Source organism: Lygodium microphyllum, chromosome 8, assembly GCF_053477565.2.
Source record: "Lygodium microphyllum isolate KBCC chromosome 8, Lygodium_microphyllum_v1.1.10, whole genome shotgun sequence".
NCBI lineage: Eukaryota > Viridiplantae > Streptophyta > Polypodiopsida > Schizaeales > Lygodiaceae > Lygodium > Lygodium microphyllum.
Window position 1 is genome coordinate 63,166,121 of NC_141142.1, and position 17,848 is coordinate 63,183,968.

The 17,848-nt window shown below is 46.6% G+C and overlaps 1 protein-coding gene across 1 annotated transcript in view; it reads right to left on the reverse strand.

Moving 5' to 3' along the window:
- The window catches only part of LOC148032385 (coiled-coil domain-containing protein 39-like), a 224,217-nt gene that overhangs the window by 8,389 nt on the left and 197,980 nt on the right, over positions 1–17,848 (reverse strand). The gene's annotated exons all lie outside the window — the stretch shown is intronic.

Genomic DNA, 17,848 nt, shown 5'->3' on the forward strand with positions numbered 1-17,848 from the left:
TCTATAGGCCACAAGAATATATGAAAGTAAATGCCTAACCCAAATGGCTAGGCAGGCTCCTCATCTCCTCATGTGCTCTGAATGTCCATATAATCTCTTCCATCTATCTCCAAGTCTATGAATATTCTCTGTCCAAATTTAAGTGACTCATAGGTAAAAGTATGATTTTGATCAATAGCAACATCGTGTCTTTGCTATTATGAGGTCCTACCAGTTAAAGTGCACCTTGCATATGGCCATCTTTACGCATTAATATAATTTGATACTATGGATGTAGAGAAAGAAAGAAAGAAAGCTATATTAACATCTACAGAAGGGCAATGTGGCCTATGAGACAAAACCAACATACATGTTTGTTTGATGTCATCTCATCATGAAAGTGGAAAAAATGCATCCTAACATAAGGCTAGTACCTAAAAATCTACAAGCCTAAGAATTGTATGTGCAAGGTATCCAGATACTCCAGCTGCCTCTCTGGATCTCAGGGTCAGCAAATGATCCTGGCTATAGTGTGATCCAAGGCCGCTCTTCTGATTTGCCTGGGGGTGAGTCTCTTGTGCCTCACAATGATGGTTCTGATTTGACTGTGGTATAAGACCCTCAGTCGTGGACCCAATGGTTGAGCTCACTGTGCCCCTCTCTAGTGTGACACCGTGGCATGGGTTAGGTGTAGTCTGGCGAGATGACTTTGTGTTTGCTGAACAACTAGTGCCTCTAGAATCTGGTCTATGGGGAAAACAAGTCACTGCTCTTTGGATGGTCCCTCTGGGCTGGTCTTCTGTCTCATAATACTGCTATGCAGCACCTCTGGAGCTTCAGGAGGAAAACCCCTAGACATGTCTAATTCTTGTACTCCATGACATGGTGGAAAGATCCAAAGCCCTCATGGGAGGAGGCAATGATACCTCCCCAATATGTCATGGTACACATACATCTACATATGTAGTGCTGCTCTGTCTTGGGCTCTCAACCATAGGGTTGACATTATCCTGTCCTCTGCTGGATTATCTATCCATCTGCTTGTCTTTGTCTTCATTGACTCCTCCGCTGATGAGAGGTGTGAATCTGTCCATTTTTCATATGTCCAAAAGTTATTTCTGGATCTTCTTGGTTCCTAACGGATACCTTCTGATCAAATTGCTTACGTTCATTCAATTTTTTATGCCTTGCTCAAGGTTCGAGTTTCCTTCAACATCCAAGCTGCATTGGAGACCAATATTTGTGAGGATGAGATTATGGATGTCTTGTTGCATTCGCCTAGAGATAAAAGCCTGGATTGGGATGGTCTCACGAATGAAATTTTTCGAGACTTCTGCTACCTGTTTGGTAAAACCTTTCACACCTTTGTGTCAAGAGGTTTGGCTTTTTGGAATCATGCCTGCATCCTAGAAAGAAGAGGCTTTCAAGTTGATACCTAAAGTCCCTTCCCCTTCAATGCTCAAACATTGGCGACCAATTTCTGATGGGTACTATGTACAAGATTTTTTGGAAGGTGTTGGCTAATCGCCTCCATAAGCACCTTCCTAGCATTGTACATCCCCATCAATATGGGTTCATTAAGGGTATGAATATTTTGCATAATATTTTGAATGTACAAATGGGCATAGATTATGCATAGTAATCTAATTAGGAGGTTGTGCTACTCCAATAGGATTTGGAAAAGGCCTTTGACTACTTGGAGTGTTCTTTTCTTGCGGAGCTTATACAAACCATGGGTTTTCGGCCCCGCATGTCCCAGTTGATATAAACTATAGTAATTATGCTTCTTTGGGTATCATATTGAATGGTGGTGTTATTGAACCTTTTACTCTTGCATAGTCAATCAGACAGGGCTGCCCTCTCACGCCTACACTGGCTGAGTGCCACTACTCTATCCAAAGGGACAACTACAGAAGATGAGGTCCAATGATGATGTACTCTTGAAGATTGTGTGACAATAGTATTGGTATGTGCCACACTCGGTCCTATAGCAATGAAAAAGTCAGTGACCACTCTTTGTCTATGTGAGCCGACGAGTTGTGGGGGACCTCCTACTTCGTAGAATTGATACTCTACACCTCTATAGCTCCAAGAGGAAGAAACCCAAGCATCTCCGATCCTCAAATTGCATGATTCGTCTCAAGGGTCCAAAAGCCTCTCAGAGTAGATAGTGGTATCTGCCTCGTATATCATAATATACCATGCATCGACATATGTAATATTTCTCTGTCTTTGGCTCTTTGTTGCATGGGGGGCATATGCATTCCTTTGTCTGTATGCCCTCCCATCTGCATGTCTCAATCCTTAGGTGGTGGGATGAGGTGCGGATCTAACCGATAACTGTGTGCAATCCATGAGGCAGCTGTGTATGTATGTAACTGGATCGGGTGATGAAACCATCCTTAGATACTTGAAGGAAGTGGGTTTGGTAGTGTGTCATCCTTGTGCCATGGGAGGAGGGGGGTTGACGGATCGAAGTGTATGTCTGCTTTGATCACATGGTTCACTTTGATTGGCTTAAGTCAAGTCTAGGCTATAGTCAAAGGGGAGTAGCTTGTCAATTCGCAGCCCATGTGAACTCATCCCTGTACTCATCTGAGCATGGCAACAATGTCTATCACCATTTGTTGCTAGCTGTCTAGAAGAGGCTAGGGCTAGCCGTGGGTATTTATCTTGGGGGAGCTCCCATAGTCTATGTATGAAAGTTACTGCCTAGACCAAGGCCTCAACCACCATGGGTGATGCTCCCAACTCAGCTCTGGTAATCTCATGTGGGGTCGAGCTCTTCGCTTGTATCATACGTGAGATCATCATGACTAGTGGTCTTCCCATATGCTCCCACCCATCAGACTATTCCTTCTTTGGTCCATCCATGTCTCCCAAAGGCTATCTCCTTGTGTACAAGAGACGCGGACCCCAAATAGTTACCCCATATAGGAGTGTGGGTGTAACCATGGTGTCAAAAAGGCATAGTTTGGTGCACGGTTCATGAATAGTATGTGAGCACACTGCCTCTCCAATGCACCTAAAGGTTGCACATGCTTTTGTCAAATGAGCCTTTGATGTCTGTCTCCAAGAGAATTGTGGTCCCTTCAATGTGACCCCCAAATAAACATACTGTTTGACCATCTCCACTGGCTCTCCATCAAAAGTAAATTGGTGCTCATCTCTCGTCACCCAAGCAGCTGAAGTGTTAAATACCATAGCTTTAGTTTTCCCAAGGTTTACATTAAGGTCTCTATCCCTGCAAAAAGCTGGTAATGCATCCAAGTATCTATTTATTCCCTCAGGTGAGTCACATATAAGTACAATATCATCTACATAAAGTAGTAATGCTATCAACACTCCAGCTCCGGCCCCACCAATTCTGTCCACATATTCTGAAATTTCATCTATGTACAACCCAAATAGTGTCGGTGAAAGAGGGCAGCCTTGTCTCACCCCAATGGTGCTATTGACTGTATTTGAGATGCCCTTAGGCTTCCGTACTCTGCATGTCATTGTCTCATATAAGGCCTAGATACTCCATTGTATCTCTATGGGCACATCAATGTCTTGCATTCTTCTCATGAGTCTAGCACGTGGCACTATGTCAAAGGCCTTGCGAAAGTCCAAAAAACAGTGGTAGATCTTTTTCTCAAATGCATTGCCTTCTTCGATGATTTCCCTCAATGTAAAGATATGGTCTAGAGTTGTATATCCCCTGAAGACAACTTGGCCTTTTAATCTTAGGCCATCCATCTCGGTCCATTCACTCAATGGTTGTTCCACAATAGAGCCATATATTTTGGTCAACATGTGACCAATCATGATGGTTTGATAGTTACTAAGTAGCATGGGGTCTCCACTCTTAAAGGGTGGCGCAATAGTATGGTCTGACCAACTAGTTGCAAATCCATCACAAACTACCCTATTAAAGATGAGAGCTAGCGTAGGTGCCAAGATATCATAGACATGTGTGCATTGTTCTACTACTAAACCATCATGATCTTGGGCTTGCCCATTTTTTAGTTTCCATATGGCATTTGTCACTTTTTTTTCTGTGAAAAATCTGCAATTTGCTGGTCATGGGGTTGAAGGGAGTGGCATAGGCTCTTGCCCATGAAAATCATAAAGTGTGCAAGCATATTCATGCCAATCATCTGGTCTAGTAATTTGTATAGGTGGCTGGCTCTTATGCATCCTTTTCCGTACTCTCTTGTTGTCTTGTCCACACATAGAGATTCACGAGAGAGACAGACACACACACAGAGAGAGAGAGAGAGAGAGAGAGAGAGAGAGAGAGAGAGAGAGAGAGAGAGAGAGAGAGAGAGAGAGAGAGAGAGAGAGAGAGAGAGAGAGAGAGAGAGAGAGAGAGAGAGAGAGAGAGAGAGAGAGAGAGAGAGAGAGAGAGAGAGAGAGAGAGAGAGAGAGAGAGAGAGAGAGAGAGAGAGAGAGAGAGAGAGAGAGAGAGAGAGAGAGAGAGAGAGAGAGAGAGAGAGATGGATGGCGGGAGCGGGACTAAAACCCTACTGTTGGCCCGTCCTTTCCGTGCCCGTCTGGCCTGTCGCCGCCGTCGCTTGACACGTCCGTGCCAGTCGCCACCATTGCCTGTCCCGTCCACGTCAGTGGCCACCGTCGCCTGTCCCGTCCGCATTAGTCGCCACCGTCGCCTGTCCCATCCGCGCCAGTCGGCTGTAGCCTGTCCCATCCGTGCCAGTCGTTGTCGCCGCCCGACCCGTCTGTGCTCGTCCGCGCCTGTTCGCGCCCATCCTTGCCTGTTCGCGCCTGTTCGCGCCCGCTCGGACATGCCTGCCCTGGTTCGCCCTGGTTCGCGCCCCGCTTGAACCCTGCTCAACGTCGACCTGATCTTCTGCGAGCCCCCGCGCGCACGTCTGTGCCATTTTCCCTGTCCGGCGGTCCCTGCGTCTGCATGACGACTTGCCCCGCGATTCCCTGTGTTGGTGCGCCCGTCTAGCCCCTCGTCTGACCCGCCCTGCTGAACCTGTGGTGTTGGCTAACCTGCCCTGCGAATCTGAGACGTCGGCTGACCTGCCCTGTGGGCCTGCGACGTTGCCCTTGGTTGTGCGCCCTGACCTAGAGAGAGGCCAGTAGTATGGCTGGCCTGGATATGGCTTTTATCGACCAGACGGTGGCTGCCCTTGGTCCTGATTCTGATACAGAGGAGCCGAAGGATATGGTTCCTTGCACGGAGGAGATGACTTCTGGTTCTGACCTGCCTTGTGGACAAACGCTCCAAGCATACTTCTGACGAGATGATGGGTCCTCTGGAACGTTCCTATGCGTAGGTTGCCTCTGATTCTGGGGATTCCCAGGAGATTGACTGGGAGCATTTGCTGGAATTAGCCAATACTCTGCTTGGCGATTATGTCCAGCATAATCATGAAGCTTTTTCTGACTCGGGAACTGATGAAGTGCTGGAAGCCACGGTGGACCCGAAATTAGTCTCGCGGTCTTTTTCGGTGTTTTATGACCGTGCAGTTATACTCTTCTTCACTGGCAGGATCCCAGTGCTTTCCCATATTCGCCAGTGGCTGCACCGTTTATTACAAGGGGAGTGTGTTGAGGAGATCTTTCTTGGACCCCGCGGATTTTATGAGGTGCTGCTGAAATCAGAGACACATCGGGCTGAGAGCTCCTGTCCAAGTTGCCATTATTCTTTGATCGCCGCTTGGTCCATGCTGTGCCATGGCGCCCTATGGCAGACTTTTAGCGCTTGCTTCAACGAGAATGCCCGGTATGGGTGGAAGTGGAAAATTGTCCGGCGGTCTATTGGCCATTGTTAAAGGAGGCGATGGCAGTTGTGGGAACGGTGCTGGTTCCCCCAAGCCTAAGGGCTATGAATAGAAACCATTTATGCATGTTATGGGATGTAGCGAGGAAAAGGCCTGCGTGGCTTCGCCTCAATTGGTTTGGCATGCGTCCTTTGCACTTTCACTTGAAATGGGGCAACTTTGCAAGACATTGCTTTTCATGTGGTAAATTGGGGCATTTTATGGCCGAATGCCCAGAGAGACAACCGTCTTCAGATGATGCGCATGTTGTGCTGCCTAAGGATGACATGGTGCTTGATGCCCCGGCACAAGAGGCCCCCCAGCCACCTAATATTCGGGATAAAGGTAAACAACAGGTCCTGGGTTTGGATCCCCGTAGCAATGATTGGCTCGAGGCACGTCCAAAAATAGGTAAAAAGTTGGATGCAGGCCTGCTGGCGGATTCTGGGCCTAATGCTTCACAGGATTCCGTGCGCACGTATATGCGCAGGAAAGAAATGTTCTCTTCGCAGCAGGCTGCGCGTACTATGGCTCTTTCAACCCCCCGTAATCAGTCTACAAGGAAAGTTTATATAGATGGTCCAAAGGGCTCACCTGCTAAGCTGGCATTTGATACTAGAGGTAATGTGATTACACCCTGGGATCGTCGTTATCCCCATTCCACTCCCAAGGCAGTGGATATTCCATCTACCTCTAAAGCAGGCCGCCAGAATTCGTTTGCAGTGTTAGTTGATTTTCTGGATGAAGGTGTCCTGGACGCTCTCGTGGAAAAGGTGAAATTGAGGCAACAGGTGCCTCGTTCTTGAAGATATATGAAGATAGCCACGTGGAATGTGCGAGGCATTTGTTCTCGTCATAAGCAACATGCCATGTGGACTGTCTTGCATGAGAACCAGTGGGATGTCTTGTGTGCGGTTGAGTACAAGAGTCATGGGGAAGCAGGAAAAGTTGTGGATTGCCATGGGTTTCGCCTGTTTTATGCAGGGACACATGCTATGCACTATTCGGGCGTGCTTATGATTTTCCATGAGAAATACTAGCCTGTTCTTATTAAAAATGATGTACAAGGCCGCTTTGTGGTAATCGAAGTTTTATTTGAAGGAGAGATTTTATGGTTGTTGAGCCTCTATGCTCCGAATGACCCTGCATCCCGATGGGATCTTTGGAAGACTTTGCAGAGCTCCATGTCCCTTGGCAGAAGGGGGTTTTTGATGGGGGATTTCAATATGTGTGTTGAACCTTCTCAGTCCACTTCAGGGCATTCGGTAATGGATGCTCCGGAAAGTCGGGTATAGAATGCCTTTGCTCTTCACGTACTTCAGCAAGATCTTTGGTCTTGGCTCCACCCTTCTTCTTCAGGGTTTACTTTTCATTCCGCACAATATGCAACTACCTGGTCCTCTCTTCTTTGCCCTGGCGACTCACCCGGTTCTTTCAATGTTATCTTCAATGGCGGCTTCTGCGCAGCTAGCCGGATTGTCTCTTCCTTTGGGACAGCACTTCATTAGCCAATCTCTGGCTGATGATAGCTTTATGATTTTACGTGCGGACAAGGACAACATTCGCAAGACATTAGATGTTTGGACGCTCTTTGATCATGCTTCTGGTCTTCGTATCAATGCCTTCAAATCAGCCATTCTCAGTTGCACGGAGTCGGATTTACAGTCATTGGGCTGGTAGAGTCAGGTTGTTTCCCATGTCTCCATTGTCAGGCATCTTGGATACCCACTGGGGGTTGATGTTAGGCCAAAGGAACTACTGGAGTGGATCTCACAGAAACTGGCAGCTAAGTTTATGTATTGGAAGTCGCAAGCGTGGCCATTCCATGTCCGCCTCAAAGTGGCTCAGACAATTATGCTGCCCATGCTCACATATTTTTTGCCATTGTTGCCGTGGACTCCTACTACTTTGAAGGCTCTCACTTGCCCCATTCGTTTCATGTTATGGAATAAGGATTCATTGCATGCAGGTATTTCGTGGATTTCATGGTCACATACATGTACCCCCAAACGCCTGGGTGGTGGAGCTATTTCGGATGCTGAAACTCATATGCTAGCTCTTCGTTGGTCTCTTTTTCGCGCTATGTGTGTGGATCACCACCCGTGGACCATTATAGCCCGTTATTTTCTTGAGGACCGCGGGCTTTGCCATGGTAATACACGTCTTCGGTGCTCCTGGTGGCATGTGCTTAATGCAGACTCTCGATTTTCCAGTCCCTCCTCTCTGTTACTGCATTTGGTCAGCTCCTGAAAAGTGGTGCTCCAAAAGGCGCATTGGCATCCAGTGGGGGACCGCTTGCATACTAACTCCTTTCAATTGGAATTGTTGGCAGTCTCGAGATTACTTTCATGGGAAGACAAACATGAGCTCAGACCAAGATTTAATCGCATGGCCCGCTTGGGTGTGACTTCAGTTGCGGATGCCACCCTTGCCACTCGTAATGTCTTTGCATCCTTTCGTACTGCCAGGAGACTGTTCAGGATCCCGTGCGGATACCGTGATTTATGGAAATAGCTTTTGTCGGTGCTTCGGGGCAGGCAACCCTTTCCTGCCCTGGCGGTGGATCGTCCTTGGCAGGACTGGGACCTTGCAGGCCGGTTGAGTCTTGAAAAGGCCTCTGCTAATCAGGTGTATCATCTTCTCATTAAAGATAATCAATGGCTGGGTGTGAAAACTAATACTGTATGGGGATTGCAAAAATCTCAGTCATGGTGGAAGGCAACTGTAATGGAGGGCTGGTTGAACAAGACACCTTTCAAATGCAAGGTCTTTCTTTGGCGGGTGATGATTGGTGGCCTTTCTCTTGCCTCGGCCCTTTCCAAGCGGAGAATCTCGAATGGCAATTGTTTCTTCTGTAGCACTACTGTGGAATCTGCCCGACACCGGTTTATTTCTTGCCCCCTCGCCAAGAATATCTGGTCACTCTTGTCAGAAGTTTGACGTGCAGTGGTGGGGTCCTCGCTAACCCCTTTCGATCGGGTTTTTGTGCACCCAAAATACCCCACATCGCCACAGTTGCATATGAAGATCTTATTCCACTTTTTCAGATACTGGGGATGTTGACACATTTGGACCACGCGGAATGCCTTTCTTTTTGATTCGGCCTCTAATGTACCAAGACACATTGCTCGGCTTAAAGGTCTCTTGCATTGGCAGATAGATCTCATTCGGCACTCGGACTTGCTCCCTCGGGAGGACTTGCTTCCCTGGCACAAGGCAATTTCCTCTGGGTCTTTGCCATGACTTGTGGAACTTTTTCGTGGCTTAGTTCTGGGATTTTACACACGTTGGCCTAGGGCCCTTGTGTATCTTGTAATCATGTAAACTTGTATCTTTTTTTCGTAATTAATACAATTACCTTTTACGAAAAAAGAGAGAGAGAGAGAGAGAGAGAGAGAATCTCGAATGGAAATTGTTTCTTCTGTACCACTACTGTGGAATCGGCCCGACATCGATTTCTTTCTTGCCCGCTCGCCAAGAATATCTGGTCACTCTTGTCACAAGTTTGGCGCGCAGTGGTGGGGTCCTCACTAACTCTTTTCGATTGGGTTTTTTTGCGCCCAAACTACCCCACATCGCCACAGTTACATATGAAGATCTCATTCCACTTTTTTAGATACTGGGGATGCTGGCACATTTGGACCACGCGGAATGCCTTTCTCTTTGATTCGGCCTCTAATGTACCGAGACACATTGCTCGGCTTAAAGGTCTCTTGCATTGGCAGATGGATCTCATTCGGCACTCGGACTTGCTCCCTCGGGAGGACTTGCTTCCCTGGCATATGGCAATTGCCTCTAGGTCTTTGCCATGATTTGTGTAACCTTTTTCGTGGATTAGTACTGGGATTTTACACACATTGGCCTAGGGCCCTCGTGTATTTTGTAATCATGTAATCATGTAAACTTGTACATTTTTTTGTAATTGATACAATTACCTTTTACGGAGAGAGAGAGAGAGAGAGAGAGAGAGAGAGAGAGAGAGAGAGAGAGAGAGAGAGAGAGAGAGAGAGAGAGAGAGAGAGAGAGAGAGAGAGAGAGAGAGAGAGAGAGAGAGATGCCCTTTGAGCCCTTTATTCTTTGCCCTTGCGACACATCCAGTTCTTTCCATGTTATCACATATGGCCACCTCCTCCCAGTTGGCCGGACTGTCGCTTCCTATAGGACAACACTTCATTAGCCAATCCCTGGCGGATGATACTTTTATGATTTTGCGTGCGGACAAGGATAACCTTCGAAAAGCATTGGATGTTTGGGGTCTCTTTGGTCAGGCGTCAGGCCTTCGTATCAATGCGCTCAAATCAGTCATTCTAAGCTGCACGGAGTCGGATTTGCAGTCCTTGGACTGGCAGGGTCTGGTTGTTCCTCGAGGTTCCATTGTCAGGCATCTTGGATATCCTTTGGGTGTTGATGTTCCCCCAAAGCAGCTTCTGCAGTGGATTTCTCAGAAAATGGTGGCCAAGTTTATGTATTGGAAGTCTCAGGCCTGGCCTTTTCATGTTCGCCTCAAAGTAGCCCAGATCATTATGTTGCCAATGCTCACATATTTCTTGCCATTGTTGCCCTGGACTCCTACGACTCTGAATGCTCTCACTCAGTCTATTCGCTTCATGCTATGGAAGAGGGATTCATTGCATGCAGGTATTTCCTGGATCTCCTGGTCGCATGCATGCACCCCCAAACGCATGGGTGGCGGAGCTATTTTAGATGCCCAAACTCACATGCAGGCACTTCGTTGGTCCCTTTTCCGCGCCATGTGCTCGGATGATCATCATTCGTGGGTCGCTATCGCCCGTTATTTCCTCGAGGGCCATGGGCTTCGGCATGGCAATACCCAACTCCGGAGTTCTTGGTGGCACGTTTTGAATGCTGATTCGCGGTTTTCCAGTTCTTCTTCATCGCTGCTCACTCATTTGGTGTCTTCCTGGAAACACGTCCTTCAAAAGGCTCAGTGGCACCCACCGGAGGATCGCTTGGCTGCTAACTCTTTTCAATTGGAATTACTGGCAGTCTCGCGTTTACTTTCGTGGGAAGGTAAACATGAGCTTAGACCGCAATTCAACCGAATGGCACGTTTGGGCTTGTCTTCAGTTGCGGATGCCACCCTTGCCAGTCGCAATGTGCTTATATCGTTTCGTACTGCTAGACGGCTTTTCAGGATCCCTCGTGGATATAGGCCTTTATGGGAACAGCTTTTGATGGTGATCCAGAGCAGTCAACCCTTTCCTGCTCTTGCTTCGGATCATCCTTGGCAAGATTGGGACCTACAAGGACGGCTGCATTTGAGCAAAGCTTCCGCTAATCAAGTGTATCATCTTCTGATTAAAGATAATCAATGGCTAGTTACTAAAGCAAATGCTTTATGGGGATTGCGCAAATCTCGGTCATGGTGGCGGGCAACTGTGATGGAGGGCTGGGTCAACAAGACACCCTTTAAATACAAAGTCTTTCTTTGGAGAGTGATGATTGGGGGTCTTCCGCTTGCTTCGGCTCTTTCCAAGCGACGAATCTCCAATGGCACGTGTTTCTTTTGCACCACTACTATGGAATCCGCCCGCCACCGATTTATTTCTTGCCCCATCCCTAAGAAAGTCTGGTTATTCTTGTCGGCCGTTTGGTGAGGGGTGGTTGGTATCACACTGTGCCCCTTTGATTGGGTTTTGGGCCAGCCCAGATACCCTACTCCCGCACAGCCACATATGAAGCTCATGTATCACTTTCTTCGATACTGGGGCTGTTGGCATAACTGGACCATTCGGAATGCTTTTCTGTTTGACTCCGCCCATAATATTCAGCGGCATATTGTAAGGCTTAAGGGCCTCTTGTATTGGCAGTTAGCTCTTCTCCATCGTTCTGACTTGCTCTCTACGGAGGACTTCCGTCCTTGGCATATGGCAATTTCCTCCGCATCCTTGCCATGAAATTGTAACTTGTAGTACTTAGCACCTCCTCTCATGATGGCTTGGATTGTTGTCACGTTCTTGTAATCAAGTAATCTTGTATTTTTTCGTAATTAATACAATTACCTTTTACGAAAAAAAGAGAGAGAGAGAGAGAGAGAGAGAGAGAGAGAGAGAGAGAGAGAGAGAGAGAGAGAGAGAGAGAGAGAGAGAGAGAGAGAGAGAGAGAGAGAGAGAGAGAGAGAGAGAGAATTGTCGATGGTGCCCTGTCGCGACCTGCCGCCTGCTCCGTTTCGCCATCCGTCGACTGCTTCCACCGGTGTGCAGACGGCATAAGCTGTCGCCCGTCCATCGTCAGTCCTGGGGGCTGGGGTCCCTGCCGTTGCCCTTCAGCCCCGTTGGGCCTCGTTTCTGATGTCCCGGTCCTGAGCGCCGTTCTGGTTCGTCCCGCCTTCTTTCCTACCACTTCTTTTTGCTATCTTGAATAAGCCATATGTTGTGCTGTGTGTGTGTGTGTGTGTGTGTGCGAACCATAGCATTGCGTGTCTCGATCCTTGCACACTCCACTGACAAACTGGTATCAGAGCTCAGGTTGTTGGAGCTGCATTAGGACAGTTAGTCAGACTGCGTTAGGTAGTCTGTCAGATTGCATCAATCCGTTAGGTTGCGTTAGACAAGCCGTCAGACTGTGTCAGTCCGTCAGATAGCTTAGACTGCAGGCGACAGTCCAATCAAGGTAACGAGAGATTTTTCAATATTTATTTGGAATTTCAAAGGTTTTCGGAATTAAACCTTTCGCATATTGATGGGTGTTCACATGTGTAAGAACAATGTGAAAATTTGAGCTGAAAAATTGGGGCTTTTCCCGGATTTGGGGATTTTGATACAGAACAGGACAATCTGATTCAAAAATTGCAAATTTGGTGCACATTTTCCTAGGCAATTTGGGTTTTTTCACATTCTAGTGAAATCTTGTCAATTCCATTGAAATTGGTGCATACCGGATCTAAGAAAATTGGGGCTTTTGCAGAAATTCATCAAATTGTGCAGGAATTGCTTGGTATATGCACTTGGGTGCATTGTGCAATTTGGGCAGATTTGCCTTTGAAAATTTGGGGTTTTTGACCACAATCATAAAATTTGTGCCCAAGAATGCATTTGGAGCAGAAATTGCAGCAAAATTTTGGGGATTTCACATGCAATTGGTGCATTGGTCTATAAATCTGGTTGTAATTGGTTGTGGAGTGCACTAACAGACATTCTCTAATTCTGGAAATCAGGTTGCAGATCTGAAATTTCTGCAATTTCTTCATTTTCACTGCTCGTTGGTACTTGCAACATACCGTGGTCATTTGTGTGACATTTGGACTTGCATTTGCTGACGTTTGAGTCAATTTAGTGCTACAAAACATGGCTGGAAACAATGACAGCAGCAACCTTTTGCACATCAAGAAGCTTGAGGGTACACACAATTTTGTAATATGGCAAAAACAATGCTATAATGTCTTGATGCAAAAGAAAGAGGTGAAGCTCATCTAAGACCAGTAGGTATGGAACAAAAAGAGTGGGATGATTTGGTTGAGCTTGCATGCTCTACCATAGAGCTCTCAGTGCCAGACAACTTGCTCTTTAACATTGCGAAGTTGAATTTTACATATGAAATGTGGCGAAGACTTGGGGAATTGTATGCTCAGAAAAGTGCAGCTAGCAAGGTTTATTGGCTGAAAAAGTTGATGGACCTTTGCATGAAGGTACAGCCATGTCTGTACATTTGAATGAGTTCAACTCAATTTTAAGTCAACTGATTGCTTTGGATTTCCACATTGATGATGTGTTCAAGGCTACTTTCTTGCTATGCACTTTGCTTGAAAGTTGGGATACTTTCAGGACAGCTTTGAGTAACTCAAATGCTTAGCTATTATATTCTGATATGGAGAGTTCTTTGCTGATGGAAGGACTCAACAATTAAAATAATTCAACAAACTAGGGGCAAATTTCAGCAAAAGGGCAGTTCTGAAAATAGAGCATGCAACAAGTCTCATGGCAAAAATGCTGAGTGTCATCATTGTGTCAACTTTTATGCACAATGGACTAGAGAGATCCTGCATCTTGTAATCTTGCAATCTTGTACTTTGTCTTTTTTTTGTAATTAATACAATTACCTTTTATGGAAAAAAAAGGGAAAGAGAGAAAGGGGGGGTTTGACTTCAATTGTTGATGCCACTCTTGTTAGCCATGGGGTGTTCATGTCCTTACGCATAGCTAGGAGACTTTATCGGATTCCTTGTGGATATCATGACTTGTGGGGTTAGCTAGATAGGATGCTCAAACTTGTGCAACCCTTTTGTGTACCAGGTTTAAAAGGCTTCAGCTAACCAGGTTTATCATCTCATGATTAAGAATCATCATTGGCTGGTCGATAAAGCCAATGCGACTTGGGGTATGCATAAATCTAAAGTCTGGTGGAAGATGACTGTGATGGAGGGTTGGCTAAATGAAACACCCTTTAAATGCAAGGTCTTTTTTTGGTGAGTGATCATTGGTGGGCTGCCTCTTGCCTCAATTCAGGGCCGAATATTGAATGGCAACTGCTGCTTTTGCACAACCACTGTGGACTCGTCATATCATTGATTTATCTCCTGCCCTTTGGCTCGGAAAATGTGGACTTTTTGTTAGATATTTGGAGAACTGTGAGTGGTCTATTGCTGCGCCCCTCTGATTGGGTTTTTGCTCAGCCAAAATACCCCATCCCGCTATAGAAACATATGAAGCTCATGTTTCATTTTCTCAGATTTGGGGTTGTTAGCATATTTGGGTTACCCAGAATGCTTTCAACTTCAACTCAATTGCAGGTGTTCAAGGATATATTGCCAGAGTCAAGGTCTCCTGCATTAGCAATTAGATCTTATATAGTATATTGACCTCCCTCAAGAGGATTTAGTACCGTGGCATACAAGAATCTCCTCTATTCAATTGCCGCGACTTTGTATATTTTTCTACATGATACTAGAGCCATCATGTAGCTTGTAATCTTGTAATCTTGTACTTTTTTCATAGTTAGTACAATTACCAACAATCAATTAACAATTACGGAGAGAGAGAGAGAGAGAATTTGGGAGAAGATTTTATATAACGATCCCATAACAGAAATGGGTCTCCATTGTTTTAAAGAGGTCGGAGAGGAAACCTTGGGCAACAATTTGATGATAGCAATCTTCCAATCTGAAGGCATCATACTAGAGTTCCACACTTGCTGACACAAGTGAGTTAATGGGTCCTTGAGCAGTTGCACATGGGTTGAAAACAGCTCATTAGGAAGCCCATCCTAGCCTGGACTTTTCCTTCGAGGAAAGTGAGACAACACTTCTTCCACTTCATCTTCAAAAATATCAGCCTCCATTACATACCCATTCTGGTTTGACCTAATTGCTAACCACGTCACAAATATATGTTCGAGCAGAGAGAATGGAATCTTTTTGCTTTGGCATCGGGTCTTCACATTAGTACTCAGAAATGCACCCTTCTCTCCTGTACAGAGAATGATCTGCATGCCTTGGGCTGGAATGGAATTGTGATCACAAGGGGCAGTATAACCAGACACTTGGGATATCCTATTGGCGTGGAGGTTGCCCCCCATGCCTTGCTGATTTGGATGGCCTCTCGAATTCATGACAGGTTCATGTACTGGAAATCTCAGAGCCCCCTACATGTTAGACTAAAAGTGGCTCAATGCATTATGATCACTATGATCTCATTCTTTTTGCCATTGCTTCCTTGGACTAAGAAGTCCCTTTTGGATTTGGTCCAGCCTATCAGATTTATGCTCTGAAAAAAGAAAGGCAATCGTTTGGGGTAGGTATGGATCTCCTGGCAGCATGTGACCACTACTAAAAGGATGGGGGGTGCAGCTTTGCTGGATGTTAATTTGCATATGGCCGCTTTGAGGCTATCCTTGCTGCAGACTCTATGATTCAGTGTCATCCTTAGTCAGATATTGCCAAATTCTTCATAGAAAAGACTGGCATCTCTCATGATAGCACCGTTATTCATGCTTCCTGGTGGCATGCGCTTAACTCTACGAGGCATATAAAGGTCTCCCAGTCTTTTCTCCTTTCTCATTTGATAGCTTCCTGGCAGGAGATGCTTTGTTTTGCAGTTTGGCGTCCTCCGGATATTCGTAAGGAGGATAATTCGCTGCAAGGAGAGATACTGGCTTCCTCTCATCAATGGCTGGGTGTGAAAGCTAATACTGTTTGGGGACTGCAGAAATCGTAGTCATGGTGGAAGGCAATTGTGATGGAGGGCTGGCTGAATAAGACACCTTTCAAATGCAAGGTCTTTCTTTGGCAGGTAATGATTGGTGGTCTTCCTCTTGCCCCGGCCCTTTCCAAGCGTAGAATCTCGAATGGCAATTGTTTCTTCTGTACCACTACTGCGGAATCGGCCCGACATCGATTTCTTTCTTGCCCGCTCGCCAAGAATATCTGGTCACTCTTGTCGCAAGTCTGGCGCACAGTGGTGGGGTCCTCACTAACTCCTTTCGATTGGGTTTTTGTGCGCCCAAAGTACCCCACACCGCCACAGTTACATATGAAGATCTTATTTCACTTTTTCAGATATTGGGGATGCTGGCACATTTGGACCACGCGCAATGCTTTTCTCTTTGATTCGGCCTCTAATGTACCGAGACACATTGCCCGGCTTAAAGGGCTCTTGCATTGGCAGATAGATCTCATTCGGCACTCGGACTTGCTTCCTCGGGAGGATTTGCTTCCCTGGCATATGGCAATTGCCTTTGGGTCGTTGCCATGATTGGTGTAACCTTTTTCGTGGATTAGTACTGGGATTTTCCACACGTTGGCCTAGGGCCCTCGTGTCTTTTGTAATCATGTAATCATGTAATCTTGTACCTTTTTTCATAATTAATACAATTACCTTTTATGGAGAGAGAGAGAGAGAGAGAGAGAGAGAGAGAGAGAGAGAGAGAGAGAGAGAGAGAGAGAGAGAGAGAGAACCTGAGACGTCGGCTGACCTATGACCTGGCTGACCTGCCCTGCGGACCTGCGACGTTGCCCTTGGCTGCGCGCCCTGAAAGAGAGAGAGGACAGTAGTATGGCTGGCCTGGATATGGATTTCATCGACCGGAGGATATGGTGCGTGCACGGAGGAGATGCCTTCTGGTTCTGACCTGCCGCCTGCGGGCAAACGCTCCAAGCATACTTCTGATGAGACAATGGGCCCTCAGGAACGTTCCTATGCGCAACTTGCCTTGGATCCTGTGGATTCGCACGAGATTGACTGGGAGCATTTGCTGGACTTTGCCAATACTCTGCTTGGCGATTACGTCCAGCATAATCATGAAGCTTTTTCTGACTCGGGAACTGATGAAGTACTGGAAGCCACGGTGGACCCGAAATTAGTCTTGCGGTCTTTTTCGGTGTTTTATGACCGTGCAGTTATACTCTTCTTCACTGGCAGGATCCCAGTGCTTTCCCATATTCGCCAGTGGCTGCACCATTTATTACAAGGGGAGTGTGTTGAGGAGATCTTTCTTGGACCCCGCGGATTTTATGAGGTGCTGCTGAAATCAGAGACACATCGGGCTGAGAGCTCCTGTCCAAGTTGCCATTATTCTTTGATCGCCGCTTGGTCCATGCTGTGCCATGGCGCCCTATGGCAGACTTTTAGCGCTTGCTTCAACGAGAATGCCCGGTATGGGTGGAAGTGGAAAATTGTCCGGCGGTCTATTGGCCATTGTTAAAGGAGGCGATGGCAGTTGTGGGAACGATGCTGGTTCCCCCAAGCCTAAGGGCTATGAATAGAAACCATTTATGCATGTTATGGGATGTAGCGAGGAAAAGGCCTGCGTGGCTTCGCCTCAATTGGTTTGGCATGCGTCCTTTGCACTTTCACTTGAAATGGGGCAACTTTGCAAGACATTGCTTTTCATGTGGTAAATTGGGGCATTTTATGGCCGAATGCCCAGAGAGACAACCGTCTTCAGATGATGCGCATGTTGTGCTGCCTAAGGATGACATGGTGCTTGATGCCCTGGCACAAGAGGCTCCCCAGCCACCTAATATTCGGGATAAAGGTAAACAACAGGTCCTGGGTTTGGATCCCCGTAGCAATGATTGGCTCGAGGCACGTCCAAAAATAGGTAAAAAGTTGGATGCAGGCCTGCTGGCGGATTCTGGG